The sequence below is a fragment of the Anser anser genome (genome assembly GCF_964211835.1).
Source record: "Anser anser genome assembly, chromosome: 2".
NCBI classification, from domain to species: Eukaryota; Metazoa; Chordata; class Aves; order Anseriformes; family Anatidae; genus Anser; species Anser anser.
Genome location: NC_139721.1, coordinates 158,702,335 through 158,718,376, shown reverse-complemented (window position 1 = coordinate 158,718,376; position 16,042 = coordinate 158,702,335). Strand labels below are relative to the sequence as shown.

The 16,042-nt window shown below is 37.9% G+C and overlaps 1 long non-coding RNA gene across 1 annotated transcript; it reads right to left on the bottom strand.

The window, feature by feature from the left end:
- Positions 1-6,092: 6,092 nt before the first annotated feature.
- Positions 6,093-15,362, bottom strand: LOC310894865. Its single transcript, XR_014580250.1, has 3 exons — positions 14,879-15,362; positions 6,987-14,029; positions 6,093-6,225 (listed from the first exon to the last, which is right to left on the bottom strand). It is a non-coding gene; the product is annotated as an uncharacterized lncRNA (long non-coding RNA).
- Between the last annotated feature and the right edge of the window lie 680 nt (positions 15,363-16,042).

The following is a 16,042-nucleotide window of genomic DNA, read 5'->3' as shown; positions in this document are numbered from 1 at the left end:
GAGGACAGGAAAGTAATGCTGTGAGATTCAATCTTATAAAGCTGAGAGTTAGGGAAAAGAAAAGCATCCAAAATATTTGCACTGACATGGAAAGATGAGAACTAAAGATGAATGGTGAGAGTCTGATGGGAAGAATATGGCAGAGCAAGAAGTTGAATTTAGGTCTTCCAGACACTTATTGCTGTAGTCTTTGGACTGTGGTGACTTACTGGAAGCATGCTGGAGAAATTCATGAACATTAGTAAGGGACTCATAGGAGTCATTTGTTTATCCAAACTGTAGGCTAAGCAAAGCTTTGGGATATTGTATTGCTTAATGAAGTGTTAAGAAAATCAGGAACTTATCTGAATCATCCACATTTTTTTGAAATCCTTTTAAGGATGCCCCTCTCTAACCTGCAAACATGGACTTAGGCCATGAATTTGTCAGGAATCGCAATATCTTGCAAGTCTTTAGTGGCCACATGCATGCTAGTGAATAACAGTTCAGAGCCCATCCTCATGACAAGATATAGCCAAATGATTAAACCACCCTGTTAAAAACTTCATTGCCCTTCTGCTCCCCAGGTGGCCTTATCCATACCCTCCATTGGGAATGCATCCCTATTACCCACCCAAAGTATATCCAGGCCCTTCCTGGGGTGGCGCTGCTTATCTCAGGCCAAAAAAATCATTAGGGGTCATGCTGGCAAGTTACATAGTATGGACAATTGTTAGCAGATTCCTGAGCCTCCCTCCTGGCCATCTTTGTTTTTATAGGGTAGGTATAGCCTAGGAGTTAGACAACCAGCAGACAAGGTATGAGAAGTACACTGAATGGACAGAAGATGTTGGAATATGCCTGAGCACACAACTCTTCTTTTACCAGTGAGTCTCTTAGCAAATCAGTGTTTGTTTTTTTGTTTGTTTGTGTTTTGTTTGTTTGTTTTTGTTTTGTTTTGTTTTGCTTTGCTTTGCTTCGTTTTGTTTTTCCCATGGTCTTCACCATCACTGTGAGACAAGCTTAATTACAAGCTGTATAGGACTCTTCCTATATAAGCAACTGCTCCTTCAGTTCATCTCATTTTAAAGCTCAGTGCCCTCTGCTGTGTCACAAGGTGTACAAAACAGAGTCCTGAAGCTGTTAACTCCTAGTTTTCCTTTGAGTGGTTTCAGTGATGTGTGAGCGTGTTTAAATTCATGAACATATTTTTTGTTTGTTTGTTTTCATCTAAATAGTAAAGGCTGGTTTCAACTACATTTAAAAGAAGGGAGGAGAACTCAGAGATGGTAAATTCCTAAAACATTTATTAAAATAGGCAGCTGAGTAAAAAAATTCTCTTACTGAACTTTAATCAACTTTAATGAAATTTACTTGACATCCCAAAACCTACTTATTGGAGAGAATGCATGAGAGAGGGAAAATATAAACATGTCCAATGTAAACCAGTTTATTCCACTTATAAACCACTTATAAATAAAATTTAGTAAAAAAAAAAAAAGTAAAAAAAAAAAAGTAAATTCCACTTATAAATAAGCAATTTACTGCACTGCTCAAGGAACTGATATTTTATTTAAATTCAAGTCTCATTATATCTTTAGCCCTTTGGCATTTCATGCAAGTCACCACACAAGAAAGTATATTCATCTAAGATTCCCAGGCATGACACAGTTTCTGACATTCATACTGAAGTGAAATCTGTGCAGAATAGGAAGCAATTTGCTAACTGTGTTATATATACATGAGATATAGACTGTGTCATTAGCATTCAGGTTGTTTCAAACCTCCTTTGCTGCCATTGCCATAATTTCCTACAATTTATTTGTAATTTGTTAACAGTTTTCTATTATTCAACTTGAGAAACTGGAAAACAATATTTCATTTATCCATCTTGGCATTTTCCATTAATACTGCCACTGAAATCTAGACTTGCAGAGGAATAAATAAATAAATAAATAAATAAAATAAAATAAAATAAATAAAATTAAATTAAATTAAAAACCAATCAACAAAACAACAACAACAAAAACAGCAACAGAACTAGTAAAATATACATATGTATACACTCATATATATAAACCTTGGGAAGAAAAAATCTAGGATAAATTCGTAAGGTGGAGGGGAAAGCTTCCCAGCAAGAAGACCTACTGTGTAAAAGTTACCCTAGGGAGGTGATGAATGCATCATTGCTTGAAATACTGAACATGAGCTTTCTCAAAATGAATGAGTAAGTGTGCACTAGAGAGAAATCCCCTACTGGCAAGGTACTGGGCCATTAGTAGTCCTTTGCCATCTCCACGGTTCCTGATTCTTTGTATATCTCTGTGGTCTAAATGAGCCACAGAAATTTTAACAATACTTTCCAATAGCTTTTTATCAGCTAACAGTGAGAAAATATCTGGGGAGTTACTCCAGCAGTCCATGCAATTTCCCAGACCAGGTCAGACTAAGCAAGCTGTCACCTTGGTATGTGGTAGATCCAAGACTAGAAGTGATTAATACTCTGTAGCATCTAACAGTGCTTTCCATACAGGTCTGCCATAAAAAAAAAAAAAAAGTTCTCTCATTAGCAAAGACATTATTCATTAATTCTTTATTCACTTAACGTGGAAAATTCAGGGGAAAAAATAATAAAAAAATAAACAAGGAAGAAGACAATCAAAATTGATGAGGTGCAGGAATAACATTTTTTCCAAGCTTCTTTCCAATGCAGCCCTGTTGACCCACCAATCTCTAGGTTCTGGTCTGCATCCAGCTAGCCAAGGGCAGCAGGTTTGCTCAAAAAACAAGCTTGTATACCCACTGCATGTGGGTTTTGACTATGAATCACCTTCTGATGTTGTTCCAGTTATTTTTTGACTGTGCATTTTCAAATGCAAAACATTTCAAGAGTGATATGGACATCAAACAAAAGATGCCCTGGAAAAACCTGCAATTTCTTATGGAATTGCTTCAGGATTTATCAGTATGAGGAAACTGCACAGATGGTGTATTTCTAGGCATTAGCTTATCACTGAATAGGCACTGTTTCACATAATTTATATTTCAGTCTTGGGATTTCCCTGACAAGCTCCTCCAAATCATTCCTAGCTGTTAACGTCCTGTCAGATTTAATGATTCTGGCTTCTCTGGCAGTTTTATCCTTAATGTGAAATAAATGCTTTCCTGATGCTCACAATGTGTTGCTAATGGTGTCGGAGCTCAAGAGTTTTTATTCATGTTTGTCTTTTGCTCTTCAGAGGCTAATCAAAGCTGACCGCTGAAGGCCATGAAATGGATCCTGCTGGCTTCACTGAAAGTTAGGCAAGCCTCCTGGCCAGGTGGGACTGCAGTGGTCACTGAGGCAGATGTGGAGGGGATAAATCTCAAAGGAAGCCACTCCTACTGGATAACTAAAGACAGACAAGTTACTTGAGAGACAAAATATTTTTGCCAGAAGCTGTAGGAAAAGGAATGCGTCTTTGGATATCAGCATGGGCCCAAATCAGCTGCATGAAGCAAGAAGATGGAAAGGTTTTGCTTACTAAAACTTTTTTTTTTTCCAAACAATACAACCAAATATTCTGGTTTCACAGTGGAAAAAATCTAGTCAGAGTACCACAACCTGTATAACCAGCCCTGATGTGTCAGGCACAGGAATTTTATTCCAGATATAAAGAGACCTGATGTTTCCTTACTCATGCTTTGTAAGAAGCAACATCCCTGACCCAGGTGAGAAATCTTCCATAAGGCCATCCTGGTTCCCTCTACACCTGTACTGTGGGAAAAAAAAAAAACTGTTCAAAAACATTTCTGAGCAACAATTCCCTGTTCTATCAAATATGATTTAGTGAGACCGGGTCTAATCTGATGCCGCCACAAGATGAATTGTCCTTTCTGGTAAGTTTTCATCTTTGCACATCTGGTTCTCAGGATCTGGTTGTGCTAGGCAGGAAATCTCTGAACCCTAAGCCCTAAGAAACGACTGTAATTGAAAGAGGGTACTTCTGCTGGGTGATCTTTCTCCTTGATTGTCCATGGAGAGAGAAGCTCCTCCAGTGACTGCATCCAAACACTCATCCCTCTCCACTGAAGGGAGAAGTACACAGAGCCTAGATTACTGACTTCTAAGACAAACTTTGGTGCTCAAAGTTAGGTGCTATGTAGTGTCTCTGATACAAGCATCTTTCACGAAGATCCAGGAAATTTGAGGTCCTTAGTCACATGGGTGGAAGAATGTGTTTCCATCAAGAAAATGATGACATTCCAGGTGCCACCACTCTAGGGATTTTTTTGAAACATTGGCAGCAAGTTCTAATACTGATAGAAGATAGAAATTTCTAACCTAGAGCTCAGGACTAACTCTTTTCCCCTGTATTATGCAGGTTACAAAGGGATGCACATTCTTCACTGAAAGTGAGGGCAGAAAAGCAAGATGATCAAAGAAGCATCTTTCCCTATGGCTAGACTTAATTCTACTTTGTTTGGATGATATTTTTGTGCCACTTAATGTAACCCAAACATCTTCAGAACAAGACTGTTCAAGAAAACAAGCACGGCCAGAATCATAAAATGTGAGGTGGAGAAGGGACTCCTATCTCTAACATGCCACATATTTCTAACACGGCAAACCTCATTTTTTCATACTGTTTCTTCTCTGATTTTTTAATCTCTTTTTCCACAGGATAAGCCAGAAAAAAAAAAAATCTCAAAAGGTCAGAATGAAAAATAATATTAGATATTGCAGAATGTGGAGCCATTGCATTCCTTTTTCAGCAACACCAGAACCACATAAGAAAGTTTGCAAATACCATTTAAGATAGCATGGAATGAGTCACCTTACATAGGACCTTATTGTCCTATTTAGGGAATTCTCAATCTAGCTAAAATTAAATAACTGGTACTAGTTATCACTATTAATAACAAATACTCTAAAGGCAGGTCATCCTTTAATCTTCCAGTGCTGCTGTCAACATTTCATTAATCTGCATAAAGGCTTCGTGCTGCTTCAGTGGGGTGAAGGAATTTTTTGCCATCGATTTGGAGCCAAAACATACCCTGACTGCCATTTTCAGGCATTTTAACATTGTCTGATTTTGCAGATGTGCCACACCACTCATTTCAACAGCACAGACACCTAGCTGTTTTCTAAACATGTTCAGAAGCTCAGTTTCTGAACTGGCAAATTTTTGGTAATATTTGTAATGTTTAGATACCTGTAGCTCAGATGATCTTTTGCCATCGTTATTTTTCTTCCTTCTGTAATGAATATTCATGAAATTACTAATTCCCAAGGCAAAATGTAGGGAAAAACTACTTCTATTCCATATGCAGTTTAGATATGTGAAAAATACATGTTTATAACTTTTCTTTCCAATCCTTTTCCAGCTCAGCCATCCTACTTGGAAAGGGCATTTGTCCCAGAAACCATTCTGGTATGAGACCTATTCATCCCGTAGGCTGTGACTGAAAAATGCTGATCTATAAGAAGTGCTCGCATCTTATATCCTTCTGTGTTGGCCTGTTTTCTTTTCAAATATAAAAGTCATCACTACACATGTAATTACCGTTTTGAGGTAGTAGTAGCCTTTTCTTTATTGATAGTATCTCCAGCACTTTCAGCAATCATTCTTATAAAGTAATTCATGCACACTAGATCTGAATTTCATACAAGTCCTTTCTCAACCTAATTTTTGAATTTGAATAATTTATTTCAGAATAAGCAGAGCAATTATATTCTTGGGATTATCCAACAATCAGTAAGGCAGAAACACAGGAAATAAGAACCCAATTACTTTTATAAAAACACATACATTTGCAGACTCCCCCCTTTTGGCCAATGGCCACACCCAATGCAACCTGGAGTTCATCCTGTATCCATTTGTTTAAACAACCAAAGAACAATGAAACATTTTTGGACATTCCTGCAATTGCTTTCTATCCATCAGTTCTGTCAGCTGCTTGGCAACTCTTTACTTGGCCTCCAAAGTAAACCCACCCTCTGAAGAAAACACAGCAAACCTCTACAGTCAGCCTGTTTGCCTGCAAAGTGATTAATTTGGAGTGTATTAAAACCAAAGCCAGTGTGCTGATAACATGAAGCAAACAGAGGGAGCAGTATGTTGAACAGCTCGGAACGAACTGTTCTTGCTCTGCAAGCCAGGCTGATATTCTCACCACGCATTAGGTTTTCCAAGGGATGAGAAATGAGTACCCTGGGTAAGTTCGAAAGGCTCAAGAGATCTTCCTTGTTATCCAGCTCCTCATCTGAAAGATTGTGGAGACACCTTTGATAAACATACATTAAAGCTCTTCATGTTGCTCAAGTCTGAGATCAATCTCTTTAAGTGTTTGCTGAAATTTAGGGGTTTCCATCTCTGAGATATCCCTGAAAATTCCTTCCCTTATTCTACTGATTAAATAGGAATTTTTCATATTATAGCATATGATAAAACAGGAAGGTTGAGATGAAGACACCTCTTATAAAAACATTAAATAATTTTTTGGGTTATCTCAGCCAGATGTTATTAAACTCATCACAGGAATTACCAGCTTAAATATGCTGGCCTGTGATAGCCAAACATTAAAGCCACATGATAAAAGTACTTTTTTTTTTTTGTAAGCTTTAAAATACACATATCCTTGCAGCTATTGAATTTGCTAGCTCTTCTGTTCTCAAATTCATGTGACAATATCAGTTCATACCATTTTGTTCAGAAAAGTGTTTGCAGAGAAAAGTTTAAAAGCATCAACAGAACAAAAGATTCCATTTTTGTTTAGTATTTTTCAAGTCAGTAGCACAATCTGGAGGGATCTGCCACAAGATTTGAGTTGTCTGTAATGTTAGCCTACTTATCTGCCATACACACTTTTAAATCATACTCATCCCACAGTTTCTGGGCATGCCCAGTTATAGCCAAGGAAAATAATTAATCTAGACTGAAGTCAAGGTAAACAATTTAAAGCATTTGAAAATGCTCCCTGGGGATCAAAAAAAAAAAAACAAACAAAAAAAAAAGCAAACATACTTCACTAATGGAATGAATATGTGATTTCATTCCATAAGCCATCGCTGAAGTTTCTTCTGTTTGGTTGAATATCTGTAATAATTGTCTAAAAAGAAAGAAAGAAGTATTATTTTTAGCTAAAGGGTTTGATTTCATGTCCCATCTGATTTTTTCCTAACAGACCTCAAGATGCTTCTACGAATGTCCTGGTGTATCACACCCCCTGTCTCCCCCACCCTCCCACCTCCTCCCCGCTTTCATGCATGGCAAAGTGTTCAGAGGAATCACAACAGACAGGGAATGGAGGTGCCACCTGCCTGTTCACTTTAACTAAGTGTACTCACAGCATGTTCAACATAACATTAGAGACATGCATGGGGACGGTATATCTAGGGTCCCTCTAAAATGTTGACTTCCTCTTGCCTAAGTGTTTTTGGTAGGATCCCAAGTTCATGTATCATTGCAACCAGCTTCCAACATGCACCTGTGTTTACTTAACTTCAGAACCAAGTTTGTGCTGGACGTTGCTGGATAAGGTATTATCCTCTAGAGGGTGGTTAAGCTATACTTTCCTTAGAAAAATACTGAAATTAAATTGTTAGAGACATGTTCTGAATACGTTTCAGAGCATAGTGAAGGTAACCTAAGTGGGTGGCTTACAGTTCATTGAACTATCACACTTCCAGTGCTCCTGTAGCCTGGAAAGACTTCCAAGAAATACAGACTGAGCAAAAAGGTGTCAGACAGTTCAATAGGCCTACCTACATGGTTGTCAAGACCCAAGCATGACCACTCTCCTTCCCAAAAGCAAGAGAGTGACCTGAGAAAAGCTGTTACATTGAGAACAACGAGAAGTCATTGTGCTAGGGCCTGTTATTAATAGGAACCTTAAAAATGTCCAGAGACTTTTGCCAAGGTTTGATGATGTCACCGGGAATCCAAACATGGCTCATAACTTCATCTTTCCTTTATAGATGACAATAGCAACCTGCTTGGTCCTTGTCCTAAACCTCAAAAGCACAACAATCATCACATTAAATTACCAAACACAGGACCATGACACTTAGAGAGACCAGAATACAGCTTCTAAGGACCTTTAAGAAAGAATATTATCTGCTGGTCTGTCTTGGGTCTTGGCATCCTGAAAGGAAAATGTGAAAGCTCGCTGGAGGAGGTTGGCTTTTGTTTTTTGTTTTCAATGTTTTCACCCAAATATAAAAGGAAGGGAATTCCCTGTTGCTTTGTGCTGGGCATTACAGTTCTTAGCAGCAAAAACTGGTGATACTAGCTTTCAGTGCTGAGGAAACTGTACCTTTAGAAAGGTGAGAAAACTTCCCTTTAAAATTCCTAAATAATCTTATATTCTGCCAGTTACAGGAAAACTCTTGATGAGAGTTTTGGGAAGGAGAATGATTTTAAGATAGTTAAATTTTTATTTCACATTAAAATCTGTTATCCATCACAGTGCAAATATGGCATAATTTAGCCATACTCAGATGAGTTCTGCATTTCTTTATTCTCCCCAAATCTGAATCTTTTGTTTCAGGTAAGTAGAGAAGGTCACGAAGGTCTCTCAAACCAAGCAGGACAGAAACATTAAGATATCCTCATTGCTGCAGGGTTTAGGCTTAAGAATCCTTTTGGTTTCTGTGTTTATTCACCTGTTTAGTTACTTCGCAGCCATGATTCACTTTCCTTTCTTTCTTCATTAGTCTTTAGTTTCAGGCATTTATTTATTTATTTTTTAACACATATCACTTTATCAATTCCTCATATTTGATGGATATTATGAATTGTTAATGCTTTTTTTTTTTTTTTGACAAAAAATTCTGTAGGAAGGAAAGGATTTTTAAAAATAGCAGAAAATGCTATCCTGGCTGTGTATATATACGCTCCACTTCTGAACACTGTTGTTTATTCACTTTGGTAAAATACATTCATTTGAAAAAATATGCATCGATACAATTTTGACAGATGCCATCTGTATTTTTGTTTGCTTGTTTTTGAAGAGTTTTTGAATATATTTTTTATTTTTTTTTTTCAAATGAACTTATGAATGCTTTAAGAATGTAAATACAAAAGATGCCTACAAAAAAGTAAGATGAAAAAATGTGAAAGTCCCACATTCTGTGCCATTGCCCTCTTCTGGATGAAATAGCAAACCTGCCACTGCTTTTGTATATTTTTTTTACTTCCCAATAATTGTGTCCAGACCATAAAAACACACAATTCTAAAATATCAAGAAAACATCCAACCTTAGCTGAAGAAAAAGTTTCTATTTGCAGGGGGGCAGAAAACTTATCTATTTCCTCCATGAGCTGTAAATTTCAGGTGTCACAGTAATGGGCACTCACTCACAAACAGTCCACACATACATTACAGGCTTTAAAAGCAGTGTCCTGTTCCTGTTCTCTGCTTTCTGTGAGTGGCAAATGCCAGCATGGTAGTGTTGGTGTCTGATGTACAGAAAAAAAAATAAATAAAAAAATCTCTTGGCAGAATAATTACCCTGTGCTGATATTTGTGCTACCACAGTTGCTTCACCTCCAGCCTGAGAGCTGGCTTAGTTGAAGTCTCGAGGTGTACCTCATGTATATATTTGCTGTGACACCAGACGTGTCGCATTCACAGTTCACAACACGGCTTTAGAGTTCGGTTTCAACTTACTTGTTGCAAACGGGGATTTGTGAATGTAAGGAAGCTGTTTAGGAGAGCGTTTAAACAATCGAAATTTCACAGCCAACGTTAAAGGTCTACATGACGGCAGCATTAGAAAGGTGAGGTTTGGGATTCCTGAAATCCCATGCTTGATTCATATACAGTGGAAAGTAGGGAAAAAATAGAATGGGAGAAAAGTTTACCTTCCAAGCTGTCCACATATCACCCCCAATAAACATATCTGTCCTCCCTGTTCATGGGGGCATAGTCCTTTCCCTCTGTCCTGAACAAAAAAATGTCAGAAGTTTATTTAAACCTAGCAAAAATCCCCTGAAAGGGGCTGCCATAATTTGTCATCCTCCACCTCATGCAAAACATACCCTCCATCCATGTGTTCCACTGTACAGCATCAAAATGGATAATAAAGATGCCAAGAAAGGTTCTTAACTGTATTTTTTTTAATTTCTGTTTCACAGAATAAAAACAAATCTGCAGGTGTTTTAAATAAAACATCCTATATGCTTTCTTTTCCTCATCAAAAGGCTGAAAAAGAATTGCTTGTCTGTCACATCCCTCCTGAAATGTCTTCTATGGGACACACTGGAATAGGCATTTTTATAAGAAACAGCGCTCCCAAGTATTGCTGGGTGGCTGGCCTGGGCAGCACGTGTGTACAGATAGGTCAAACTGTTCGGATGCATGGCAAGCCAATACCTACTCTACAAGCAAACCTGAGCTTCCACGGATGTGTTACAACTGAGCCTTTGCCAGTGGGTGTCACTAAAAATTTGCTGTAAGGGATTTTATTTATTTATTTATTTATTTATTTATTTCTGAAGCTGGCAGGGGGGGCAAGAAAACCTGAATATTAAAAAAAGCATTTCAGGACTTATTTTTGGCCCCAAGCCTTGTTTTGAATCCTTCCTTTGGTCAAACAATGGCAATGAGATCAGAGCCAGGCATCTAGTGCCCTCTCATTACTTATCTGGACTGACGCTTGCAGTGAATAGCTGGTTGGAGGCCCAGATTGGATGGGAAATGATTTCGTTGAAGTATCCTGCATGGATTCCCCGGTGGTGGTGGCATGTTTCTTTATGGGCTTCCTACGCTGCTCTCCCTCACGCAGTGGGGGAACGCCAGCCAGGTGACTCACTGAGGTTCTGCCCCGTGTTTACTGCAACAGCCTTCTCCACTGGGACTTGGTTGCTGCGTGGATCCTGACTTTCCCAAGAGCAACTCAAAGGGCTAATTTTAAATTAACAAAAGCTTTGGAAGGCAAAGAGAGGGGAAGGGGGAGGGGGTTTTCTTGCAGGAGGAAAGAGATGGCAGAAATAGACTCCTTCCTTTTTCCTTTCTCTTGTCCAAGATAAGGAAACATCACAAGCTAAAAGCAATTTAAAAACAACTTAAAAGGCTGATAAATTTAGTTACAAGTATTCCACTGGCTGGACAATCGAGATATAGAGCAAGTCTTTAGCCACAGTTTTTTTAGGAAAAACTACCAGTGGTCATGGCAAAGGGGCAAAACCAAAGAAAAACTTCATACTGCATACTACCACAGGACAAGGTCATAAATTCTTTAGAGAAAAGGTGGTCCAGTAGTTACAACACTGGGTTTTAATTTTTGCATTCCACTTAGGTCTCCAGCCAATCTAGGTTTCGTCTGCAACTTTGACAAAGTCACTGCAGCTTTTCTGTGTCTAGGTTCTCCACTCATAAGATGATGATATCAGCATTAAGTTGACCAGGAACAACAAATCAAAGGCTATGAACTTTGCTGAAATTATCATTATAGAATGAGAAGTTGTACCCAGGCCTTAAGAGGTCTCTCATACCCTGAAAATACAAGGCTGGAAAATTTCACTGGGGATCTCAGGTGTTCCTGTTACTTTCCAGTTCATGGTCCAAGTTTCCAACTAATTGATATAACCTAAAATGTGTGAGCCCTGCAGACTGGTCCTGTAGATGATGAGATTTGCTACCTGAGCATAGGAAGACAAAGGCAGACTTTCAGTGTGTCCCCTGGAAGGCTGAAAGCCAACTGATCCACTCACTGGAAAGGGTAGCTGAATTCACATACCTCAATATACCTCGGCTGGAGATGTCCTTCCTCAGCAGGACTGGAACATAATGAGCATAAATATTTAATCTTCAGAAAACCTAAAGCGAGATGTCCTATGCCATCTCAAAGACCTCACATTCCACTGCAGCCAAGATCCAAACACTTTCAAACCTCTACAGGGGTGAAGAAATTAATAATTCAAGGAGATAAAATCTGAGCATGATTTATGAATATTTACAGAGATTTATGGGACTGCTACAGCCTGATGGTCCTTCTGTCAAAACTTGTAGAAGCAGGGAAATGCCATCAGAAAATGGCACTAACAACTACTCAGTACAAGTAAAGTTTTTTGATGGAACCAAACCTATTACAACCACACTAAATATTTAGATATTTAAATCCCACTCATTTTATGTTTCTTGTCCACTGTCTTTTTGCTACTCTTATTGACTGTTTTCTCAGTACGCTTTGGGTTGTATGGGGTTTTAGCCAACTTCTAAAGTCTGACAGGCCAACAAAGACATTCTATCCCTCGTTGTGGTGAACATGAACCAAAACAGGTCAGCACTAACTTGGGGATATCTGTATAATGCTCCATTGCACTAAGTAAACATGTCTTTAATCTCTCTGTACCATCTGGAAAATAATAATATTTCTTTTATTTTTCCCTTTTGATTTTTTTTTTTCTGTTGAGATTAAGAGTATTAAAAGGCAAGCCCCTTCTCTTATTACACAAAGATAGAACAACACAAGTATAGCAAACAGGCCAGAACCTGTTCCTTGGCCCTGAAGGCAAGTGGTGTGATTCATCTCATGTCCATAAGGTTAAAATCTTTCTTCCATGTTAAAAAAGCAAGACCTCACCCACATTGCCTATGGGAAATAGTCTCTGACCTGTGATATTACTTGAATCATTTCTAAGAGTTGTCTGGGAAAGAGCAAAATGACACAGGAAAAAACTGTTCCAAGGAGCATGCTAACACTGCATCACTATAGAATATTGCAGGTCCAGCCACAGTCTTCTTTAATTTAATAGATATACCCAGTTTAAGTGTACAAGTGCCCAAGGCAAAGTGCAACAAGGTTTAAAAGAGACTGTAGGCATTATCATAAAACAAATGAAAACAGATTTTTCCAACTCACTTTTTGATTTTGCTTCTATTCATTCAAATCACTAGTCATGAACATCTCCCTGAAGGACAATACCGACCCGGAGGCAGCACATAGTCTCTACACTACCATTCCTGCAGCAGACAGTCTTGTGCACGCCCAACCATTCTCTGCTGGTTTTCTAGCTTTGGAAAATCAGCACAATATGTTACACCAGTGCTTGAGAGGAAAATGTCATTAAAGAACATGACTCTCTTGACAGAGCAACGGAGGTCTGTATTGCTTGGATTGGTTATGGTGTATTCAGTTGTCATCTTTGAAACATGTGACTGTGAAAGCAACACCACTCACGTAATCCTTCCCAAGGGTAGTGAGAAGGAACTGCTGGTGTAACATGGCAAAAAAAGATTTCCAAATCTTGATTCTAATTTCCTAATTTTTTAGAAGAAATTGCTCATCTGCAGCTAATCATGTTTTTGCCTTTTTTAGTCTCCAAGAACAATATTTTTTAAGGTGCTCTTAATGAGCTGAACAGCCTCATAAAAGCTCACAAGAGACAGAGAGACTGTCAGAGACAAATCACTTTCTTTGATTAAGCCTCACAAGACATTCTTAACTGAAAAGAACACAACAAAGATTGATCTTCCTCCCACTTAAATCAGTTGGACTTTTTCTCTAAGGTGGGATCAGATCCAGAACAGATTAATTAGAAACGTGTTTTGATAAAATGCTGTTATGTAGTATGAGGCGTGTAACCAGAAAAGAAAATTAGGAGGAAACAGGAGATAAGTTAGGAAAACAGGAGAGACATAGCTGGTGGTGACTTCCAAAGGGAGAAAGGCCAGGAAAGGCTGAGGTAGTAGGTTTCTAAATGGAGGGCTCGGCAAGAAATAAGAAGGGAGATCCACACAACCTCAGCCTCACCTCTCACGGGGGCTTGGACCCTTCTGGCTTGTGGGACACAGTGCCACAACCGCACCTACATTCTCAATAGCTTTGCCAATAGATAAAGGCATTTATTCATAATGAAGTATTTCATGCGCCTTGGCAGAAAACCACATAGTTGCTGAACAGTTGGGAAAAAGGTTTGTCAGAGAGTCTGTCTGAAGACTTGCCTGTAACACTGCTTGCTAGCGCTCTGTTGGGCTACATCTCAGATCTCAAATATAGTCAACCATTCCTCCAGCAGACACTCTTGTGCACTCCCAGAAATTCTCTGTTGGCTTTTCAGCTCTGGAAAGTCAGCAAAAGAACAGACTTACAATTTGTTCTTCTTTTTCTATTTTGTTGTCTTTAATTATTATTTCTAATGTGTCTAAAAGAGCTATCTTCCCCAAACCCAGATGAAATTCTGAAAGTTCTTAATGCAGTCCTTTTACAGCAGATTCTTGCAGGTAACGTGGTTCTGATAACAACAAACTTCATAAACTGCTTTGACAGAACTCACAACACAAAACCTTCTGCACTTCCAGGTGCAGTCTTTGGGTTGTCTGCCGATGCATTTCTCACTTTCATTCTCTTCCTATTTCTGGAACCCAGATATTGTAAAGCATAGATTTTGAATCACTTTAACCCAAAACTGAAACTTCATTAAAGGCTTATTCACATGTCACGTTGTAGATTCAGATACAGGGAAAAATATACCTTCCTTTCTGCTCTTTTTGAAAATAAATTGCTTTTGAACAAATGAAAACCCACTTAAATTTTCATCTGTACATTTTCTGACGAAGGAAAAATTGACAAACTTGAAATAATGTCTTCTTACATGTTTTCTTTCTTTGATGCAACAGAGATTTGGCTAGGACAGAACATCAATCTGCCAGAATTATGCGGAAGGCGTAGGATTCGTGGTATTTCAGACCCAGTCAACACAATTAAGCAAGCTTTGTTCTATTTTGAATTCACAGAACATGTCCATCACCTTAGAAGTAACTTCCAGAAAGTTTTGTTTTGTTTTATTTTGTTTTGTTCTTAAACCATGCTAGTTCCAGGCTGGCTTCCAGAACATTTAAGTTTCAAATCCAAGTAAGATCTTCTAAGGAATTACCTGAGCTGAAACTCTCTGCTCTTAACAAGACTTACCTGTTAAGGAGAGAGATGTTCCTTGCACACAGAGCTCTGTTTAACTTCAGGCCTTGCTGTAAGACCTTCTTCTGTCACTTTAAGATTAATATTTTCAGTAGAATTTGACATCTCTGTGAAAGAAATAGAGCTGTAAGTTTCAACAACTGTGTCCAAGCTTGTTAAGCAAATGAGAAATAAAATAATCTACTGAGCATTCTTAAGTTTAAATAGTGTTGATCTATGCTGATATACTAAAAAAAAAATAATTAAAAAAAAAAGACCTCAATGCCTACATTAAAATATATGTATTTTACTCTTTGTTTTTATTAGTTTGTAAATTCATTGAAAACATATCTAACTCAGCCTTTTTGAAGCTGTAATATCCCCAAAGCAAATTGCATCTTCAGTTTGCTGACAGGATTCTTAAGGATTGTAACTCGAAATTCCATCACTTCGGTGTAAAGCCAGGATTTTTGGAAGTTAACGAAAAAAAAAAAGAAAATCAAGCAAATCAAGCAAGCTTCATGTGAATTCTCAACAGATGCAAACAACAATTTTAATAAAGCTAAACTTCTGCCTGGGACCTAAATGTCCAATTATTTTTATTTCATTTCCAATTTGTTGTGGAGACCGTAAAGGATAAGAATGATTTGTGCCAGACACTAAAATGCACAGTTTAGACTGTGGTTGCTGAGTATCATTTATTATATAGTATCAGCAGAAAGATACAGAGAAGAAATTACAAAAAATTACAAGAAATTACAAAACATCTTCTGGGCTTGCTGTACTCTGTGTTTCCAGATTCATTTACTTATATATTTATTTAGGTAACCATTATGAATTTAAACATTATTTACCTGCTAACCCTTAATATTTCAAAATTCAAAAGCTGGGTTCTGCATTTTCATGTTGAGATCTCTCAAGTGAGATGCTTTTATATATATAAGGGTAAGTAAACATTCAGGAAGAAAAACAATTTTGAAAAGTAGATCACTTTGCTGTATATGTTTGAGCCCAGACTGTTTATTTATTTATTTATTTATTTATTTTTCCCCTCCTGATGATTTAACATTGGCAAGAGCTCTTCTCTGGCATTTATCATGCAGCAGAAGGATGTTTCCCCTTATAGTTTACAACAGAATATCTACAATTTAACCTAGAATCATAGAATATCCCGACTTT